Source organism: Chlamydotis macqueenii, chromosome W (genome assembly GCF_036417535.1).
Source record: "Chlamydotis macqueenii isolate bChlMac1 chromosome W, bChlMac1.mat, whole genome shotgun sequence".
Classification (NCBI taxonomy): Eukaryota; Metazoa; Chordata; class Aves; order Otidiformes; family Otididae; genus Chlamydotis; species Chlamydotis macqueenii.
In genome coordinates this window covers 51195839-51214626 of record NC_141592.1, presented here as the reverse complement: position 1 = coordinate 51214626, position 18788 = coordinate 51195839, and the positions used below count along the sequence as shown (strand labels likewise).

General features: G+C 47.1%; 1 pseudogene; it reads left to right on the top strand.

The window, feature by feature from the left end:
* Positions 1 to 10509: 10509 nt before the first annotated feature.
* Positions 10510 to 18194, top strand: LOC147596794 (uncharacterized; annotated as a pseudogene).
* Positions 18195 to 18788: the final 594 nt, after the last annotated feature.

Here is an 18788-nt window from a genome sequence, read left to right as displayed (position 1 = left end):
CAGGGGGCGGGTGCGTTCGCGTGCGTAGCGGGTGTACGGGTATTTAACCCTGTGTTGCGCAGCATTAAATTGAAGGCTTCGCTTGGCGGTATCCGTGTGATGCCCTGCTTTCCCCGGGGCGGGGCTCCGGTGCGTCCTGGGTTGGTTTGCTGGCAAGAGAGCCGGCAAGTGGTGACCCCGACGTGATTCCCCGGGATGGGATCCCGATAGAGGGAGGGTCTGTAAGTTGTCGTGCAGCGACAACCGGTGACCCCCGGCGTGCCTGAAGGTAACGCGTGACCGCGGGGCGGTCGTGGTCCGGACAGGTTTGAGTCGTGGCCGCGGGGCGGTCGTGCCTGCCTGCTGTTAGGATGGCATCCATCCAGGATACAGTAAAGGCGTTGGGAAAAGAGGTAAATTGTCCGGTGCATACGGCACCGTTGACGAAGGGCTTGATTAGCAAGCCGGGAGAGGTGATGGACGTGGCGCGGTTACAGGCGGCGGGGAAAGAGCCGTCGAAAGGGGAGGGGGACGAACGGGGTCGAGACGGCGCGAAGGGGACGGGGGGTGGCGCTCCGGTGGTCTGCCCGGTTCGGCCGAGAGCCTCTGACAGTGATAAGGGGGCGATGGAGGTTGGGTGTGCTCCCCCGTGTGTTGCGCCTTGCTTGCCGGGGGGGCCTGGGCCGAGGGGGCGACCCCCCGGATGCGAGGACGCGGGGGTGCCCTCTGTCTCTCCCTCTACCCTGTCGGCTCCACCGCTTGTGGATTCGCGGAGGGGCGATACCGGCTTGCCACCTCTCCCTGAGGATTCATGGGCTGCGGACAGGGGAGAGGGCAGCGAAGCGGGAGCAGTGGATGCTTTAATCCGCAGGTTCGAGCGGTTGGCGGCGGACGTAGAAAAAACACTGAGTAAAGTAGAGGGGTCGGCGCGGAAAGCGGGGGCAGCGGCTGAACAGAAACCAGGTCGTGGATTAACGGATTGGACATTGATTGCTAAGACTTGCGTATTGGAAGGGGTATCTCTAGGGCCATCAGACGGAGATGGGGGTATAATGGTGTGCCCAGTGACACAGGGGCAGCAGGGTCGGCAGTGGAGCCCGTTGGATTACAAGTTATTCAGGGAATGGCAGAAGGCGGTGAAGGAGGAAGGTGTTAATGGGGTGGTGGCTCGAGCGATCTTGGATGCGATCTGGGCAGCAAACCTGCTTCCTTTTGATTGTAGGCAGCTGGCTAGAGCGGTTTTTACAGCCCCCCAAATGGTGCTGTGGGAGGCTGTGTTAAAGGAGGAAGCAGATAAGGTGGTTTTAGAAGCTTTAGATCCGAATCACCCCTTGCACGGGATTAGTGTGGAAAGGATTCTGGGGTCAGGTAACTTTGCTGATTCGGCCGCACAGGCTAATATGCGGGGCAGGGATATCCACGCCGCCGCGCGGGTGTCATTCGCAAAAATGGGTAAATATGAGGGCAAAAGGCAGCCGTACACTCAGGTGAGGCAGGGCGTAGGGGAGTCGTATACCTCCTTCTTGGAAAGGCTACAGAAGGCCATTGAGAATTCTGATTTACCAGAGAATGTGAAACCTATAGTGGCGAAAGAGTTAGCTAAACAGAAAGCAAATGAGGTAACTCAACAAGTTTTGGTGCAATTGCCTGGGGATGCAGGTGTGGTGCAGATGATGAAGCAGGTTATGGAGGCAGAAGCCTTGCAGCAAGCAAAAGTGCTCATTGCAGCAGTTTCCACTATGTGATCACCCCCCGCGGGCCCCACCTGCTTTGGCTGTGGGGGTGTAGGACATTTCAAGTGGCAGTGTCCTTCAGGGACCAATCAGGGGATAGAACTTACAGGTGGCCAGAACAGGAGATGTTTTTGATGTGGGGGGGCGGACATCTTGCCAAACAGTGTCTGCAGCCACGCTTGGCCAGAGGGCAGTCTGCTGAGCCGGGACCGCTGCCGGGGGCGAGATGTGAGGGGGGCGAGCGGGGAGAGGCTTGGCGGTGGCTGCCCCTCAGGTGAGCCCGGTGCTGGGACAAATGGCGGGCAGAGGCCGGTTTCTGTCACGGTCGCCGTGGGCGGGCTCGCCCGGTGACTCGGCGGATCCAGGTATATGCTTCAGAGATGTCCAGCAAGCTGAAAAGCCATCCTGCTGAAAATGGAGAGCATCCCAAGAGAAAAATGGAAAACGGAACGGACAGCATGGCTGCCTCAGCCCTTAGCACCTACACCCCAGAAGAAATGGTACAGCAGATGAAAGAGCTCACTGCTGAGAGCAATGAGTTAAAAGAAGCCATCAAGTTGCATAACCAAGCTATGAAGGACCGGTACGAGGAACTTTCCATCTGTCGAGAGAAGCAGAAAGAAGAATGAGGATTTTATGAGTTAAAGCTTAAGGAAGTTAAGCAGTGCTTGCTAGACAAGTGCATGGAAAATGAAAAGCTGCAACAACACCTTCAGAACTTAAAGGAAAGAGAAGGAGCTGAAATGGAGGGCTGCATGGCTCCTGAGAAGGAAATGAGGCAGCTGATATCCCAGGTGCACCAGCTCCAGGCTGAGAAGGCCAATATGCTAGGCATCATTTCAGAACTGCAGGTCAAGCTGACCATCTCAGCAGAGGATTCCTTTGTGGAGACTGGGATGAACGAAGGAGAAATAAATAGGACTGCAAAGGAACATCAAGAGAATAGTGGTGAAATGACCAGTAACATTGATATCTACGGCAGGAGCAAAACTGCCGATGAATCAAAGAATCTGCAGTCTGAGGAGCTAATTGTAAGCCAACTGCTCTACTGCCTTAGAAATGAAACTCAGAAGAGGGAAGAACTTGAGAAGGAGCTGCAGAATCACAAAGAGAGACTGTCAAAACTGGAGAAGAAAACCAGCAACTGCCTGAAGAGTGGGACACAAACTGAAGAGCAAGCAGAGGAGAGTTCAGAGGCTGTTGGCAGTGAAGTAGAAACTCTGAGTTTGCAAGTTTGTGCTCTGTTTAAAGAGCTTCAGGAAGCCCATGAGAAGGTAAAAGAGGCAGAATTGATTCAGAAGCAGCTTCAAGAAAAGTGCCAAGTACTGGGAAGAAAAAGCTCAGCTGCTGCATCAGAACTGGAGGAGAAGCAGCAGCTAATATACACCATCAAGAAGCTGGAACTTCAGGTGGAGAGCATGCAGGCAGAGGTCAAGCTGGAACAAGCCAAGGCACATGAAGAAAAGGCGACATATAGTAGCTTGCAGGATACAAATAGCAAACTCCTTCCTGAACTCACCAAGGCAATGAAAACCATTGATGAAATGAAACTCAAAGAGCTGCACAGAGCGGATAAAGTTGTGGTGGAACAACTGAATGCAAAGGTGGAGTTGGCAGAACAAGTGCCTGCAGCAAAGCAGCTCCAGATAGATGAAATGAAGCAGATAATTGCTAATTATTTGTTATTGACTGTGCCTTTTGATTTGAAAAACACTTATTTTTTGTAGGATGCTTTCAATTTAATTACTTGGGAAACAAACCCATCGGTTTACTCGGGAATACAGCATAAGACATTTGGCTATGTACTTAATAGAACTATAGATGAGTGGTTTAAGATAATTTTATATTTCGTTTTGGAAATTTCAACTTTAGGCTAGAATGATTCAGCATAGAGGGGGGAGGTGGGGAGAGGTTGTCTTGTTCCCTTTCTCATTGTCCTGCTTGGGTTTTGGTAATAGTTTTCCCCAGGTCGAGTCTGTTTTGCCTGTGACGGTGGCTTGCCGCAGCTGCCGCCAGGCGCGCCCCCCACCGCCCCGATCCGGCGGGGCAGGGGCAGCTTACCCAAAAACTGCCATGGTTACAGATACTCCCGTCTGAGTTGACCAGTGGCCTTTAGCAAGAGAAAAGCTGCACCATTTGAATGAGTGAGTTGATGGGCGATTACAACTTGGACATACAAAGCCAACAGACAGTTCCTAGAATACACCTGTGTTTGTAATACAGACAAATTGGGTAAGTGATGACTCTTACAGGATTTAAGGGCAGTGAATTCAGTAATTAAGGATATGGGACCTTTGCAACAGGGGTTACCATCTCCTTTGAGGTATGAACTTTGTGTAAGTGAAAAGATGAATCCCTCAGTATTGTCTCTGAGTCTGCCTATGTGGTCAATGTAATACAATGCGCTGAATGGACAGTGTTAAAGGAAATTAATAATCCTTTGTTGTATGACCAGTTTAAAAAAAAAAATATTGGAGTGAAAATAAGAATCTGGAAACAGGTAATTGGAAAGGACCATTCCCTGTTATGACATGGGGGAAAGGATATGCTTGTGTCTCTACAGGAGCAGTGAACAAGTGGATCCCTGCACGATGGGTACAACCAGCGCTCCAAGCTGCATTGCGTTCCTCGGATTGTTAACAAGCTGTGTGGCAGCTCCATGGACATCAGTCACGGAAAGAACAAACGTGTGGGTAACTATGGCTGGTGCCACAGGGTGGGGTGCCATTTGTCTGTCTGTGTCATCTTCAAATAAGCCTTTCAGAACATGCTTGGTCAATCTGCCAGATCAGATAGCGGAAGGACGGCAACTCTGTAAAACAACAGCAGCCGTGAGTGCTAAATTACAAAAGGTGGAACTTTTGGGATCACTAAAGATGGACTTCTGCCTATTTTCTTTAACTATTCAGGAGCTAATGTTACTAGAGGGGTAATGATTGTAAATGCTTTAAGACCTATACATTGCAATGACACAGCATGGTGTAATCACGCGAGCACATATCAAAATCCAGACGGCATAAAAGAACTAAACGAAGTACACATAGGTTTGAATCTGACTGCCAAGATAATATAGAGTTTTGGAAACCAAGTGAAATTATTGCTGCTTCAATCTTTGCACCTGGTGTGGCAAGTGCCCAGGCATTAGCTACGCTAAATAAATTGGGCTGTTGGCTTGCTAAGCAAATGCATACAACTGCATTGGTACTATCAACGCTGTTAACTGATGTAGATTCTATACACTACACTACTTTACAAAACAGAACCGCTGTTAGCCTGCAGAGCACATATTTGACAGGCCTTGTTGCATGTGCTGGCCACACATGCAGCAACGTCTAGTCAGGCCTTGTTGTGTGTACTGGCCACGCATTCAGCAATGTCTAGTCAGTACTCTTTCACTGAATCTGCTGAGGGTATAAACAGAGGTGGCTTGGAGTGGGGGAGAGAGGATGGACCCAGAGCACACTTTGTTAACAACAGGGGACGCCCTGAAGGTGCTGCGCCTGCCTCCTTTCTCTGCTCTGACCCAGCTGACCATCGTCCTCTTGCTCAGTGGAGTCTTTGGCATAGTTAGGTTAGTAACAGAATAGATCAGTAGTAGATTTTTCTTCTTAGCACAAAATCATGGTTGTCAGGATTTTGATGGGCTTTGCTGCATGAATCTGATCATTCGGAATCTATTCACAAAGTATTCAAAACTTGCAAAAAGGAGTACAAAAACTGCAACAAAGGGATGATTTTAATATATTCAGAAATCTTTTGGTGGATTGATAAAAGCTTATTACAAAGAGCTGTAGGATGCTTATTCATGCTTTTTATATATGTATTTTGATCTGTATTCCGTGTGTGTGTTGAAATAGGTGCAGACTTTAATAGATAAAGCATTGAAACAAGCCTCTTCTCATAAACAAAGAAGGGGGAGATGTGGGTATTTCTTGAGCCAGTACGGTGTCAGTGAAAGCAAACTGACCTTGGGAGAGGGATACAATCATGCTCTCAGGAAGAAAGCCATGGAATGAGAAGGGAAGCTTTAAGATACAAGACATTGTTAGCAGAATTTATGGCTTGTTTCAACAGAGGCTTGCAAAACACTAGTCACTGGCCTTGTAGATAAGAAAGTTACTGGAGTTGTTATGTTTGTAATAGTAGAAGAATGCTATAGTAGAAAATTACTAGAAGGTAGTGAAACTTAGTTTTGCTTAGCAGTCATGAGTATGTATAACATGTGATCAGTAACTTTATTGGCTAAGCTTGTGTGTGGCATAACTGGGTGGTTGCTGTCCTTGGCTCAAATCAGAATTGTGATACTAGGCATCATACTAGGTATAATCATTAATATTTTGTGCTTGGTCACCTGCCTACAAAATGATACAGAGAATACTACATCAGGCCCCACAGCTAACGTGCTCGAGAGAGGGGTTCGCCAGAGGTCTTAGTCAATAAAGTGCTTGTAGTACTGAGTCGTATATCCTTTGCTAACCCCCAATCCATTTCCCCTATCCAAAACCATTTTTCCTCACGTCAGCCACTGTTTGGGTGTTGGCTACCTGGAGAGCCAGGGGCACTTAGTGAACAGTCCAGACTGAATGGAATTATTATGTTTTTGAGTAGCAGGCCTCAAGGACATTGAGGCTGCTTGTGAGAAAGTACTGAAGCCACCTGTGAGAAAATGATGAGGCCACCTGTGAGAAAGTAATGAAGCAACCTTGAGAAGAAGGAAAACAGCTGGCATACGTAACTGGGGGCTGAACATGAAGCAGGGTGCAGGTGGAGAGAGCCGTGTGCATGAACAAAGACTTAACGAGTCATATTTTAGCTAGGAGCGTGTGCATGATATAGTTAACCAATTAGTAGAGAGCTTGCCCATGATACGGAATTAGAAGGGCTATATTAACCGGGATGTATCAACAATAAATTGGCATTTGCTTGATCATATTGGTCGTCAGCAGTGTCCGTTACTTCTGTGTCAACAAGTGGCGCCAGCAGGTCCAGGGAGGTGATTCTCCCCCTCTACTCTGCCCTGGTGAGACACCCCCCCCCCCCCCCCCCCCCCCCCCCCCCCAGAGTACTGTGTCCAGTTCTGGAGCCCCCAACACAAGAAGGACATGGACCAGTTAGAAGAGGGCCACGAAGATGATAAGAGGGCTGGAGCACCTCTCCTATGAGGCCAGGCTGAGGAGAGTTGGGGCTGTTCAGCCTGGAGAAGAGGAGGCTCTGGGGAGACCTGATAGCGGTCTTCCAGTACCTCAAGGGGGCCTACAAGAAAGATGGGGAAAGGCTGTTTAGTAGGGCCTGTTGCAATAGGACGAGGGGTAATGGTTTTAAAATAGTGGGGGGTAGATTTAGATTGGATATTAGGAAAAATTTTTTTATGATGCGAGTTATAGAACACTGGAACAGGTTGCCCAGAAAGGTGGTGGAGGCCCTATCCCTGGAAGCGTTCAAGGCCAGGTTGGATGAGGCTCTGAGCAACCTGATCTAGTCAGGGATGTCCCTGGTCGTTGCAGGGGGGTTGGACTAGATGACCTTTGAAGGTCCCTTCCAACCCTAACCATTCTATGATTCTATGATTAACAACTTCAGAGGTTGAACTAATTGATTCTGATCAGCAAGGACCGTTAGGGCATGGGTTAAGTGCATTACTTATAGGCCGTTCATCAGTGTCTCGAAAAGGCATATTTATAGTGCCTGGAATTATTGATGCAGATTATTGCGGGACAATAAAGCTTATGGTGTATACACTAACACCACCCCTTACCATACCAGCGCAATCAAAGATAGCACAATTGGTACCATTTCACGCATGTGTTCCTAGGGCACACTCGGTCGTCCGCGGCCGGGGAGGCTTTGGGTCCACCGGCGCACCAGCTGTCTTATTGGCAATCGATATTGCCAGGGGAAAGCCAGAAGAAAAGGTCACAATTAAACATCCAAATGGACAATCCTTGGCGCTGTCGATGCTAATTGACACGGGTGCAGATGTAACCATTATTCCTGCAACAAAGTGGCCCTGTAATTGGCCACTGGTACCGGCAGTTATCACTGTGGTAGGGGTGGGAGGTGCACAGCGCACGATGATCAGTAAATCAACAGTGTCATTTGATTTTCAAGATGGTACAGTAGTTACCACAAGGCTGTATGTAATGCACATGCCTATAGCTCTTTTAGGTCGAGACGTGCTGTCCCAAATGAGAGCCCAGCTTGTAACCCAGCCTTTTTAGGGGCGGCCATGGTCAAGCAGCCTATTTTAAAACTCACCTGGACTACGGCAACCCCAGTGTGGGTAGACCAGTGGCTGCTAAAGCAGGATAGGCTGCAAATATTACAGAGCCTAGTACATGAGCAATTGGAAGCAGGTCATATTGTGCCATCTATAAGCCCTTGGAACACCCCCGTTTTTACTATTCCAAAGAAATCGGGTAGATGGCGACTGCTGCATGATTTACGTGCAGTAAATGCTGTCATGCAGGATATGGGAACTTTACAGTCGGGATTACCTTCCCCTGTAATGATCCCTGAAAATTGGGATTTACTTATTATTGATGTCAAAGATTGTTTTTTCACCATTCCTTTACATCCAGATGACGCAGAAAAATTTGCTTTCACGGTACCAGCAGTTAACAAGCAGGAACCTGCTAAAAGGTATCAATGGGTGGTGCTACCCTAAGGCATGAAAAATTCCCCCACAATGTGTCAGAATTTTGTCGCATGGGCTCTGCAGCCATTTCGGCAAGAGCATCAGTCTTTGTTAATCTATCATTATATGGATGACATCTTAATAGCAGGCGAAAAAAATGAATGCAGAAAAAATATTACAAGAGCTAATAAAAACTTTAGAGCCAAAAGGACTAAAAATACCCCCTGAAAAAGTACAGCGTCAAGGCCCATGGCAATATTTAGGCTGGGTAATTACTGGAAGCACGGTGCGACCGCAGAAAAAATACAAATTCGTACAGACATTAAGAACCTCTCAGATGTTCAGAAATTGATGGGAGACATACAGTGGGTAAGATCCATCACTGGAATCACTAATGATGATTTAGCTCCTTTAATGCCCCTGCTGGGAACTACGACCAAACCCAATGAACAGCGAAGCTTATCAGTAGAACAGAAACAGGTGTTAGACCAGATTGTAGAAAAAATTCTAACAGCTACCACACAAAGAAAAACTAATGCTTTACCTTTACAGTTTTTGATTGTTAATTCGTCACCCAAGCGACAACATTTAATAGGGCTCATAGTGCAAGCAGACGAACAGCACATTAGAATTTTGGAATGGGTATTTCTATCTTATCAACCCAAAACCACAGTTTGTACAAGGGTTGAACTGTTAGCTAACATGATTATAAAAGGCAGAAGAAGGATTTTGGAACTGTCAGCTCAAGAACCTACAAGGCTATTTGTACCAATAGCTCAAAATTATTTGGACTAGCTGTTAGCAACTTCAGAGATGCTTCAAGTCGCTTTAGCTGACTATCCAGGTGCTGTAACTAATCATTATCCATCAGCCAAACTTTTGTCACTGTTGCAAAACCAAGACTTTGAGGAAGCCCCTCGCAGGTCGGAAGTACCAGTAGAAGGACTCACGGTATTTACAGATGCTGGGAGGAAATCTAAACGAGCTGCCATCGCTTGGTACAGTAATAACCAATGGAATCATCAAATTCTTACAGGTTACATCACGGACTCCCTGCAGACGCTCGAACTGAGAGCAGTGGTGTGGGCCTTTCAACAGTGGCACGATGAGCCTCTAAATGTTGTTTCAGATTCATTATATGTGGTGGGCACGACACAGCGTTTAGAACGTGCCATGATAAAAACAGTAAAAAATAATACTTTGTATATGTTATTGATGCAGCTGTTGTTTTTGCTAAATCAATGCAGAGAACCTTATTTTGTAACACACATTCGCAGTCATCAGTTCAAACAAGGCTTGTCTATAGGAAACAACATAATAGACAAGCTAGTTGCTGCTGCATAGAAAAATCAAACGGTTAACCTGTTTGAGCAGGCTTGTTTATCTCATAATTTCTTACATCAATCTGCTAAAGTGCTAGCGAAACAATTTGATTTAAAATTCTCAGATGCTCGAGGAATAGTGCAGTCCTGCCCTGCTTGTCAAAAATCAGGAGTTGGTCTAGGCCTTGGGGTCAACCCTCGAGGTTTAGGCGCCTTGCAATTATGGCAAATGGATGTTACTCATATTGCAGAATTCGGACGTCAGAAGTATGTGCATGTCAGTATTGACACTTACTCGCATGCGATATGGGCCACTGCTCAAACAGGGGAAACAGCCAAACATGTTCTGAAGCATATGCATGCTGCCATTGCCGCACTAGGAGCTCCTCAAGAAATCAAAACTGACAATGGCCCTGCATATGTTTCGCAAGGATGGGTCAATAATCACACTGTTTTGAATGAGACTGTGGTGAATCAAACATGCCACGCAAAGATGGAGTGTGCCAGCCTCTGCCCTGGACAGAAACCGGTGTGTTGTTCTGGGAATAGCAGTCAAATTGGAATAGCTGCAGCATTGGTGATTAGGCATTTAAATCGTAGTTTGCCTTGGGATCCACAAGAGTTAGATCTAATGGGATCCTTAAATGGTTCAGGGTCTCGTTTTATGCTGGGAGGTCCCCTTTTTACAGAAAAGGGGGTGAATACAGTATGGAACAGGAACCAATGGACTGATGTGACCAGTAAAACAACTGACGCCCAAGGAAAACCTGTGTATACTTATCAAAACAGCTCAGGAGATTATTGTAACGGAGCAGTGGGAACAGAAATCAAAGGGTCAAAGATGCCTCTTTGGGTGAATGACACAGCCAAGGCCATACCCCCGGGATACTTCTTAATTTGTGGGGATCGGGCCTGGTCGGGAGTGCCAAAAGGGGCTATAGGAGGACCGTGTTATTTTGGAGAATTGATAATGTTTGCTCAATCTATGAAAGTATTGTGAAATCGTACTCGAGCAAGGAGATCACTAAAAGTATTAGCTCCCAACTGTGACAGCAATTTAACCCTATTGGGTACAGCTGAGCCTATAGCATTATCTATATTTGTTCCTTGGGCGGCATCTGCAAAAGCTTTAGCTAGCTTAAATAGATTAGCTTGTTGGGCACAAAAGCAAATGAATTTAACCTCTAGCATGTTATCGGGATTATTAGAAGACATGGATAGTATGTGTCATGCTATTTTGCAGAATCGGGCAGCTGTTGATTTTTTGTTATTAGCGCATGGACATGGATGTGAAGATTTTGAAGGTATGTGTTGCATGAATGTTTCTGATCACTCTAAGTCGATACGCTATCAGTTGGCAGAGTTATGATGCAACATGTATGCAATACAAGTGGAAAGCAGGTTAACAGACTGGTTGAAATCCTTGGGGGTCACAGGCTGGCTAAAAGATTTGATAGTACATGGGCTGGTATTATTAATGGCTTTGCTGTTGACACTAATGATTTTGGGGTGTATTTTAAAATGCTTTGTGAAAGCTATGAAACATACGATGACTGGGGTCTGGATTGTTCAAAAACAAAAAGAGGGATTTGTTGGATACCTGGAGTATCAGGGGCACTTAGTGAACAGTCCAGACCGAATGGAATTGTTATGTTTTTGAGTAGCAGGCCTCAAGGACATCACTGAAGCCGCTTGTGAGAAAGTACTGAAGCCGCCTGTAAGAAAATATTGAAACCACCTGTGAGAAAGTAAATGAAGTAACCTTGAGAAGAAGGAAAACAGCTGGCATACCTGACTGGGGGCTGAACATGAAGCAGGGTGCAGGTGGAGAGAACTGTGCACGTGAACAAAGAGACTTAACGAATCATATTTTAGCTAGGAGCGCGTGCATGATATAGTTAACCAATTAGTAGAGAGCTTGTGTATGATACGGATTTAGAAGGGCTATATTAACCGGGATGTATCAACAATAAATTGGCATTTGCTTGATCACATTGGTCGTGAGCAGTGTCCGTGACTTCCACGTCAGCATTTCGGGGCAAGGCACTCCCAAAGGTCTGGTACCACCTGCCAGAAAACCCACGTTGGGAAGGTTCTGCTGATCTGCTAACATGGGGACGAGGGTATGCTTGTATCTCCACAGGTGCGGGGACCTGATGAATCCTGGCCCGGTTGGTACAGCCGTGGCTGGAAGATCGGCAGAGTAACCGAGCAGCGTGGCACTCTCCAGCTCACCCTAGTGGGATTGATCCTGATTGTGAGTCTTCCAATGGCAGTGATAACGACTAACTTCTGGGAGCAGTTCACGCATTACACCAACTCTACTCAGGTTTGCATAGCGCGTGGCCTGTTGGGCTCTTGGGAATGCCAACCGCACAGCCCTCGCCATATCTGAACCAGCGACTGCTTTAGCAGCACATGACAAAGGACTGACACAAATGAAGCTGGCATTAGATTATGCCCTTGCGAGGCCTGGCATCGGTTGCAGCGACCTAGAGGGAGTCCTAGGTCTCCAGGGTTACTGCTGTTTGGACTTCAGCAAGAACACCTCCTCGGCCTTGGAGAAGACGCGTGTGCATGCTGCCCAGTTGGTATTCAATGTCAAAGCCCTAAAAGGACTGGGGGTAGTTTCCAGACCTGTTCGGTTTACCTAGATGGCTAAGAAATATTGTGTCTATAGGTTTGATGATCCTAGCAGTTGCTTTGATAATGCTTTGTTTGTTTCTGTTATTGTTATGTTTCTTGCATGCTATGATTAAGGGGTCACTAGGCGACAATCCATGATCAACTATGTTATGGCGGCATCCGCCCCAGAGTACCAGCCATTAGACCAGGATGATTTAGCATAGAGGGGGGGAATTGTGGGGTAACAGGTTAGCAGGTCTGCACGTATGCAGGAGGGGTGGTCCGCGGTGATTTGCACGCTAGGTGCGGATAAGTCCATGAGTGCAGGGGGTGGGTGCGTTCGCATGCGTAGCGGGTGTATGGGTATTTAACCCTGCGTTGTGCAGCATTAAATTGAAGGCTTGGCTTGATGGTATCCGTGTGATGCCCTGCTTTCCCCGGGGCGGGGCTCCGGTGCGTCCTGAGTTGGTTTGCTGGCAAGAGAGCCGGCACAGACTGACTGTCCATATTATACACAGTTCTTTCGTTTCAGTGGCTATCAATAGATCATCTACATACTGTAATATTATTCCATTTCCATGTGGTCGCTCCCACCGTTCCAGGTCTTTAGCTAATTGGTTTCCAAAAAGAGTGGGGCTATTCTTAAACCCCTGTGGTAACACAGTTCATGCTAATTGTGTCTTTGACAAGTTAAGCAGCCTTGTGTAATTTGTTTTGCTATTTCAAAGATTCCAATACAGCCAAATCATTTCAGGAAATGATCACTTAATGCCTTTGTACCCCAATGCGTTTGTGTATGCAAATGTTTCAATATTTGTCTGGCATAGGCTTTTGGCAACATTTCTCGTCCATCAGGTAAAGTCCATTTTCCCTGTTCTAACTTAGCCCCTATTTTCTCCAGTTTTATTCGTTCCTCAGGGGTAAACTTTTTCTCTCTCTCTTCCCGTTTTTCTTCGCTGGTATTTTCTTCTGTTTGTATTGCATTAATTTTAACAACCCGAGTCCTCAGGGCTGCTTCCTGAGCCTCTTTATCTGCCAAATTATTTCCTCTGGTTCGGTAATCTAATCCCTTTTCGTGTCCTTTCACATGTACCACTGCTATCTCTTTTGGTTCTCTTAATGCCTTTAGAATTCTGACTATTAATTCTTGATGTATGAGATTCCTCCCCTGAGTATTAATTAAACCTCTTTCTTCCCAAATTTTTCCAAAAGTGTGGACTACCCCATATGCATATTTAGAATCTGTAAAGATAGTCCCACTCTTCCCTTCTAGTAACTCCAGGGCCCTGCATAGGGCGTACAGCTCACAGGCCTGAGCTGACCATGATGGACTCAAAGGTTCTGATTCTACAGGTTCCAGGTTCTTATTAATTATTGCATATCCTGATTTTCTTTTTCCTTCCACCACTCGGGAGGAGCCATCTACAAACAGTGTTTCTCCTTTTTCCAATTCAATATCCCTTAAAACTGGTCTTACCTTAGTCTGAGTCTCAATTACTTCTAGACAGTTATGTTGTAATTTCTCTGTTGGTTCTCCAAACAAAAACTGTGCCGGACTCTGAGCAGAGGTCACCCTTAGTTCTAAATCAGGGGAATCAATTAGCATTGTTTCTTATTTTAGGATCCGACTGTCTGTTAACCATTTTTCTGCTTTTTGTTGCAAAACACTTCTGACATTATGTGGAGTATACACTTTTAAAGGAGCACTAAAGATAATCTTCCTGACTTCTTCTATTAATAATGCTATAGCAACCAAAGCTTGGAGACAAGCAGGCCATCCTCTGCTTACTGGATCAAGTAGCTTAGAATAATATCCTACGGGTTTCTTTATTCCTGCCCAATCTTGGGTTAGGATCCCATATGCTGTTTGATTCGATGTATTCACAAAGAGGTAGAAAGGTTTTTCCAGATCTGGAAGGCTCAATATAGGTGCTTGTATTAATGCCCTTTTTATTTCCTCGAATTTCTGATCATCTTCTGTAAACCATTTAAGTTGGTTATTAGTTAATTTTTCATATAGAAATTTTACCTTTTCACTGTAGCTTTCAAGCCATGGTCTACAATATCCTAATAACCCTAATACTTGCCGAACTTCCTTTTTTGTCCTTGGAGGTCCTAAAGATAGGATCCCAGATACCCTATCAGGGTCCAATTTCTTTTTCTCTTCACTCAGCCAGTGTCCTAAGTATTTTACTTCCTGTTCTACGAACTGTAACTTTGACCGAGATACCTTTAATCCCTTCCCTCCTAGGAAATTTAGCAATTTAATGGTGGCTTCTCGGGTTCCCCCTTCAGTTTCCCCTGCTACTAATAAATCATCCACATATTATAATAATTTTACCTCCTTGGGTAATGTGAAATCCTGTAATATTTTCTCTAAAGTTTGTCCAAATAGGTTTGGTGACTCTGTGAACCCCTGTGGTAACACAGTCCATCTCAATTGTTGTTTTCGTCTTGTTTCAGGGTCTTCCCACTCAAAGGCAAAATAATCTCTGGATCCCTGTCGTAGTTCAGCCCCAATCGGACCAGACTACGCAGTCTCTCTCTCACTCCCCCCACACTCCAAGAGAACAGGGAGAGAAAATATAAGGAAAAACGGCTCGAGGCTTGAGATAAGGACAGGGAGAAATCCTTAAAGTTACCGTCACGGGCAAAACAGACTCGACTTGGGGAAAAACTATTCATTTATTACTACAAACAGCAGGATAATGAGACAGAGAACAAGATAACCTCCATCCACCCCTCCCTCTTCCCAAGCTTAACATTATCTCTACTACCTTCCCCCCCCGAGCGGCACAGGGGGAAAGAGGGAATGGGGGTTGCAGTCAGTTCATCATATGTTGTTTTACGCCGCTGCTTCATGGTCGGGGGAAGAACTCCTCACATTCCTCCCCTGCTCCATTGTGGGGTCCCTCCCACGGGCCACAGTCCTTTGTGGAACTGCTCCGGCGTGGGTCATCTCTTCCACGGAGTTCAGTCTCTCCAGAACAGCTGTCCCAGTGGGCCCTCCACGGGCCACAGCCTCCTTCAGGCATCCACCTCCCCCGGTGTGGGGTCCTTCACGGGCTCCAAGTGGATCTCTGCTCCTCCGTGGACCTCCATGGGCTGCAGGGGGACAACCTGCTCCACCATGGTCGTCACCACAGGCTGCAGGGGAATCTTGGCCAGGAGTCGCATTACTCCTCCCCCTCCTTCTGAACTGACCTTGGCGTCTGCAGCTGTTCCTCACAACAGGCTGGTAGGTGTCTCTCAGGATCTTTTTACATCTTATTCACTTCTCATCTCCTCTCCACTTCTTGCAGCCGGGCTGGACCGAGTCGGGCCCAGTTGGCTGCCTGGCGAGAGGCCAGAGGGTGAGGCCTGCAAGGCCCATGAGGCCTGCGCCTCCCCCTCTGCGCCTCTGCCCCCGCTCAGCTTCTTCACATCTTCTCTCCTCTCTCTTTTTTTTTTCTGTTTTCCCCTTCTTAAATACGTTATCGCAGAGGCGTTATCACGAGACATTCTGCTACCAATCGGCTCGGCCTTGGCCAGCAGTGGGTCTGCCCTAGGCCTGGCCAAGTCCCGTGAACAAAGGGGAGCGACTTCTAGCAGTTTCCTACACAAGCTACCACCTTAGGCCCCCCCCTCACTAACAAAACCACGACAATCCCTCATCCAGAGGGCAGGCCCAAAAGGCATCTTTTAAATCTATTACACTATACCAATTATGTTTGGGGGATATATGACTCAGTCAAGTATAAGGATTTGCCACCACAGGGAATTTAGTAATCGTTCGCTGATTCACAGCTCTCAGATCTTGTACCGTTCTCTATGACCCATCCAGTTTCTTTACAGGGAGGATAGGTGTATTATGGGGTGACATACATGGTTCTAAGGTTCCTTTTTCCAAAAGTCTGTCAACTACAGGTTTTAACCCTTTCCGACCCTCCATTGGTATAGGGTATTGCTTGACTCTAATTGGGCGATACGGATCTATTATCTGAACGCTTATGGGGTCCATTTCTATCTTTCCAGTTTCCCCTTCCCTATACCACACTGTCTATAGCCTCTTTGTCTTTTTGTGTTAGAGTGTATAGTCTAATCTGCAATTTATCCCCTTGACCCCAAATACCCAAATTTAATTTCAAAATCAGATCCCTTCCTAATAAATTGTATTCTGCCTCAGGGAGTAAAAGTAAATCATTAAGGCAAATTTTCTTTTCTGTTTCCGCTTCCACTTCCTTCAAAATAGGCACTTTAAAAGGCTCTCCCTTTGCCTCCACCACTGAAATACTAAAGACAAAAATAATAAAGATTTCTTCCCCATGGGGACCAATCAATAATTCTATCAAGGGCTCTGCTGATGCCGAAGTCCCCAGAAGACACAGCCCCCGACACCCCCACTCTTCTCTAAACACCCTCTCATCTCGCTCCCGCCCACCACTGGCTGCTCCTCATCCGCCAGATCCCGAGGCTGGGAAGCAGACAAGGAACCAGCGGTGGGATCAGCCCCGAGCTCAGCTCCTCCTTTCTCTCTCCTTCCACCCAACGCTTCTCCCTCGCCAGAGCGGGAGCTGAGCAGCCGGCCAGCTGAGCCGCACAGGCACTGCCGGACCACAACCGCTCGCTCCCGCCTCGCGTCCCAGCTCCCAGCGACAGGGACCCAGCGACAAAGCCAAATGTTTACAACACATTTTGTCATTCCTGGCACTCCCAGACCAAGGGAGACAGGCACATTTGTTGCAAGGCCCCCTGAAGCAATTTGGGCAGATCTGAGGCCCAGAGCCGATCCCTTTGCTGCACGACGGGTCATTTCTACACCTTTTTTGGACCACGCGTTCCCTGCCGCAGCTTTACACCCCGCACCCAACAGCAGCTCCAAGACCCAGAACGGGGCTGGATCCGGTGCCTCCTGCAAACCCTCCAGTCTTTCCAATTTCCTTCCTATATCCCCTCAGCATTTAGCCACAAACTGTGCTCTAAGAAGTGCGGTCCCAGCCACTGTATTTGGCGCTGCCGGAGGTGGGGGGGGGAAGCCGCCGCCGCAGGGGGGGTTGGGGGAAACCGCCAGAGGTGGAAGTCCCCAGAAGACATAGTGCCTGACACCCCTGTTTTTCTTTATGCATTTTCTCATCTCGTTTCCGCTTACGGCAGCTCCTTTGAACATGTCCCTTCTTATTACAGTAGTAACAAACAGGGATTGTAAACCTTTCTCGATATGGTTGTTCCTGGGGTGTTTGTTCTACTTCCTTTTCCTTTTTCTCTCCAGACGGAGTCTTATCCTCCGAACTTTCTTTTACTGCTGCTACAAAAATTCTTGTTCTAGTTTTCTCTTTTACCTCGTCTCTCAAATCCAGGTTTTCAAAAGAGTAGGCCAGAAGACATACGGTTTTAGAGGTTCCTTTGGCCATTTTAATTTATCTTTTCCTTTTACGGGGCCCCTTTTATCCCAATTTCTAATTATTATTATTCCCAATGAACTTTCTACCAGTATATCTGATAATTTGCTCCCTTTTTCTCCTGGTCCTTGGTCTTCGATTTTGTCTGACCCATCTAGGAATTTTGCTGTGGCAATTCCTACAGCCCTTGGTTACCGGTAAGAGTGTCTTGCAGGGGGTTTAGGACCTATCACCCACCCACGACTCCTATAGGAATCGCTTCAGTCCTTCACCGGCCAAGTCCCTTGTGGGAGATTGGAACCGCGGTTAGAAGACCTCCGCACTCGCTTCGGAACCAGGTTCCGTCTCAATCACACTCTTACACACACAGGCAACCGACTCCCACCCAACCAAACAGTATACACTTCGTTCGGATCCAACAGAATGGTTTACTCACGACGCTATCGTCTTCGTTCAGATCCAACCGAATGGTGCTACGTCATCTTTGTTTGGATCTTCGCGCGCAGAATTACGGGCAAAATAAACTGCTGCAGCCAGCAAGGGAGCTCATAAAAATAAAATTCTTTGCTTGCTTCTATTTGGGTTCAGGATGGTGTCAGTCCCGACCCGGCCTGACCAGGAGCCACCAATCAAACAAAAAAACGGTGGGGCGCCCCTCCTAGATCAAGTCAGAATTCAGGAACTAAGACCCTCCCGGACGAGGCCCCAATTTGTTATAAATGAGTTGAGTCCCAAAACAGGATTCCAATTATAGTTTCCAATTTATTGAATAGAAACAAGCAAACAGCGCTGGGTGCGCCGGGAGTCTTCGCTCCACCAAGACGCAGACCCCTTTGTTTACAGTTACAGTATTTATAACCTCTCCCGGTCCCCCCATCGTGCCTGTCTCCTTTTTTTGGGGAGTTCACAATCTACACTCCATTGGTTACTCACACCGTTCGTGGCAGGTACTGATTGGCCAAGAGCGTCTCACTAGCCACTATACAGGTGTCAATTGGCTAAAAGTACAGAAGGGGCTGGTCCCATATTTGGGGTTGTTTACGTGCCCGAGGTCATCAGCCCCCAGCCCGCCTTTCCCGCCTTTTTTTCGCTCCATTGTCAAGTGTCCTTCTTATGC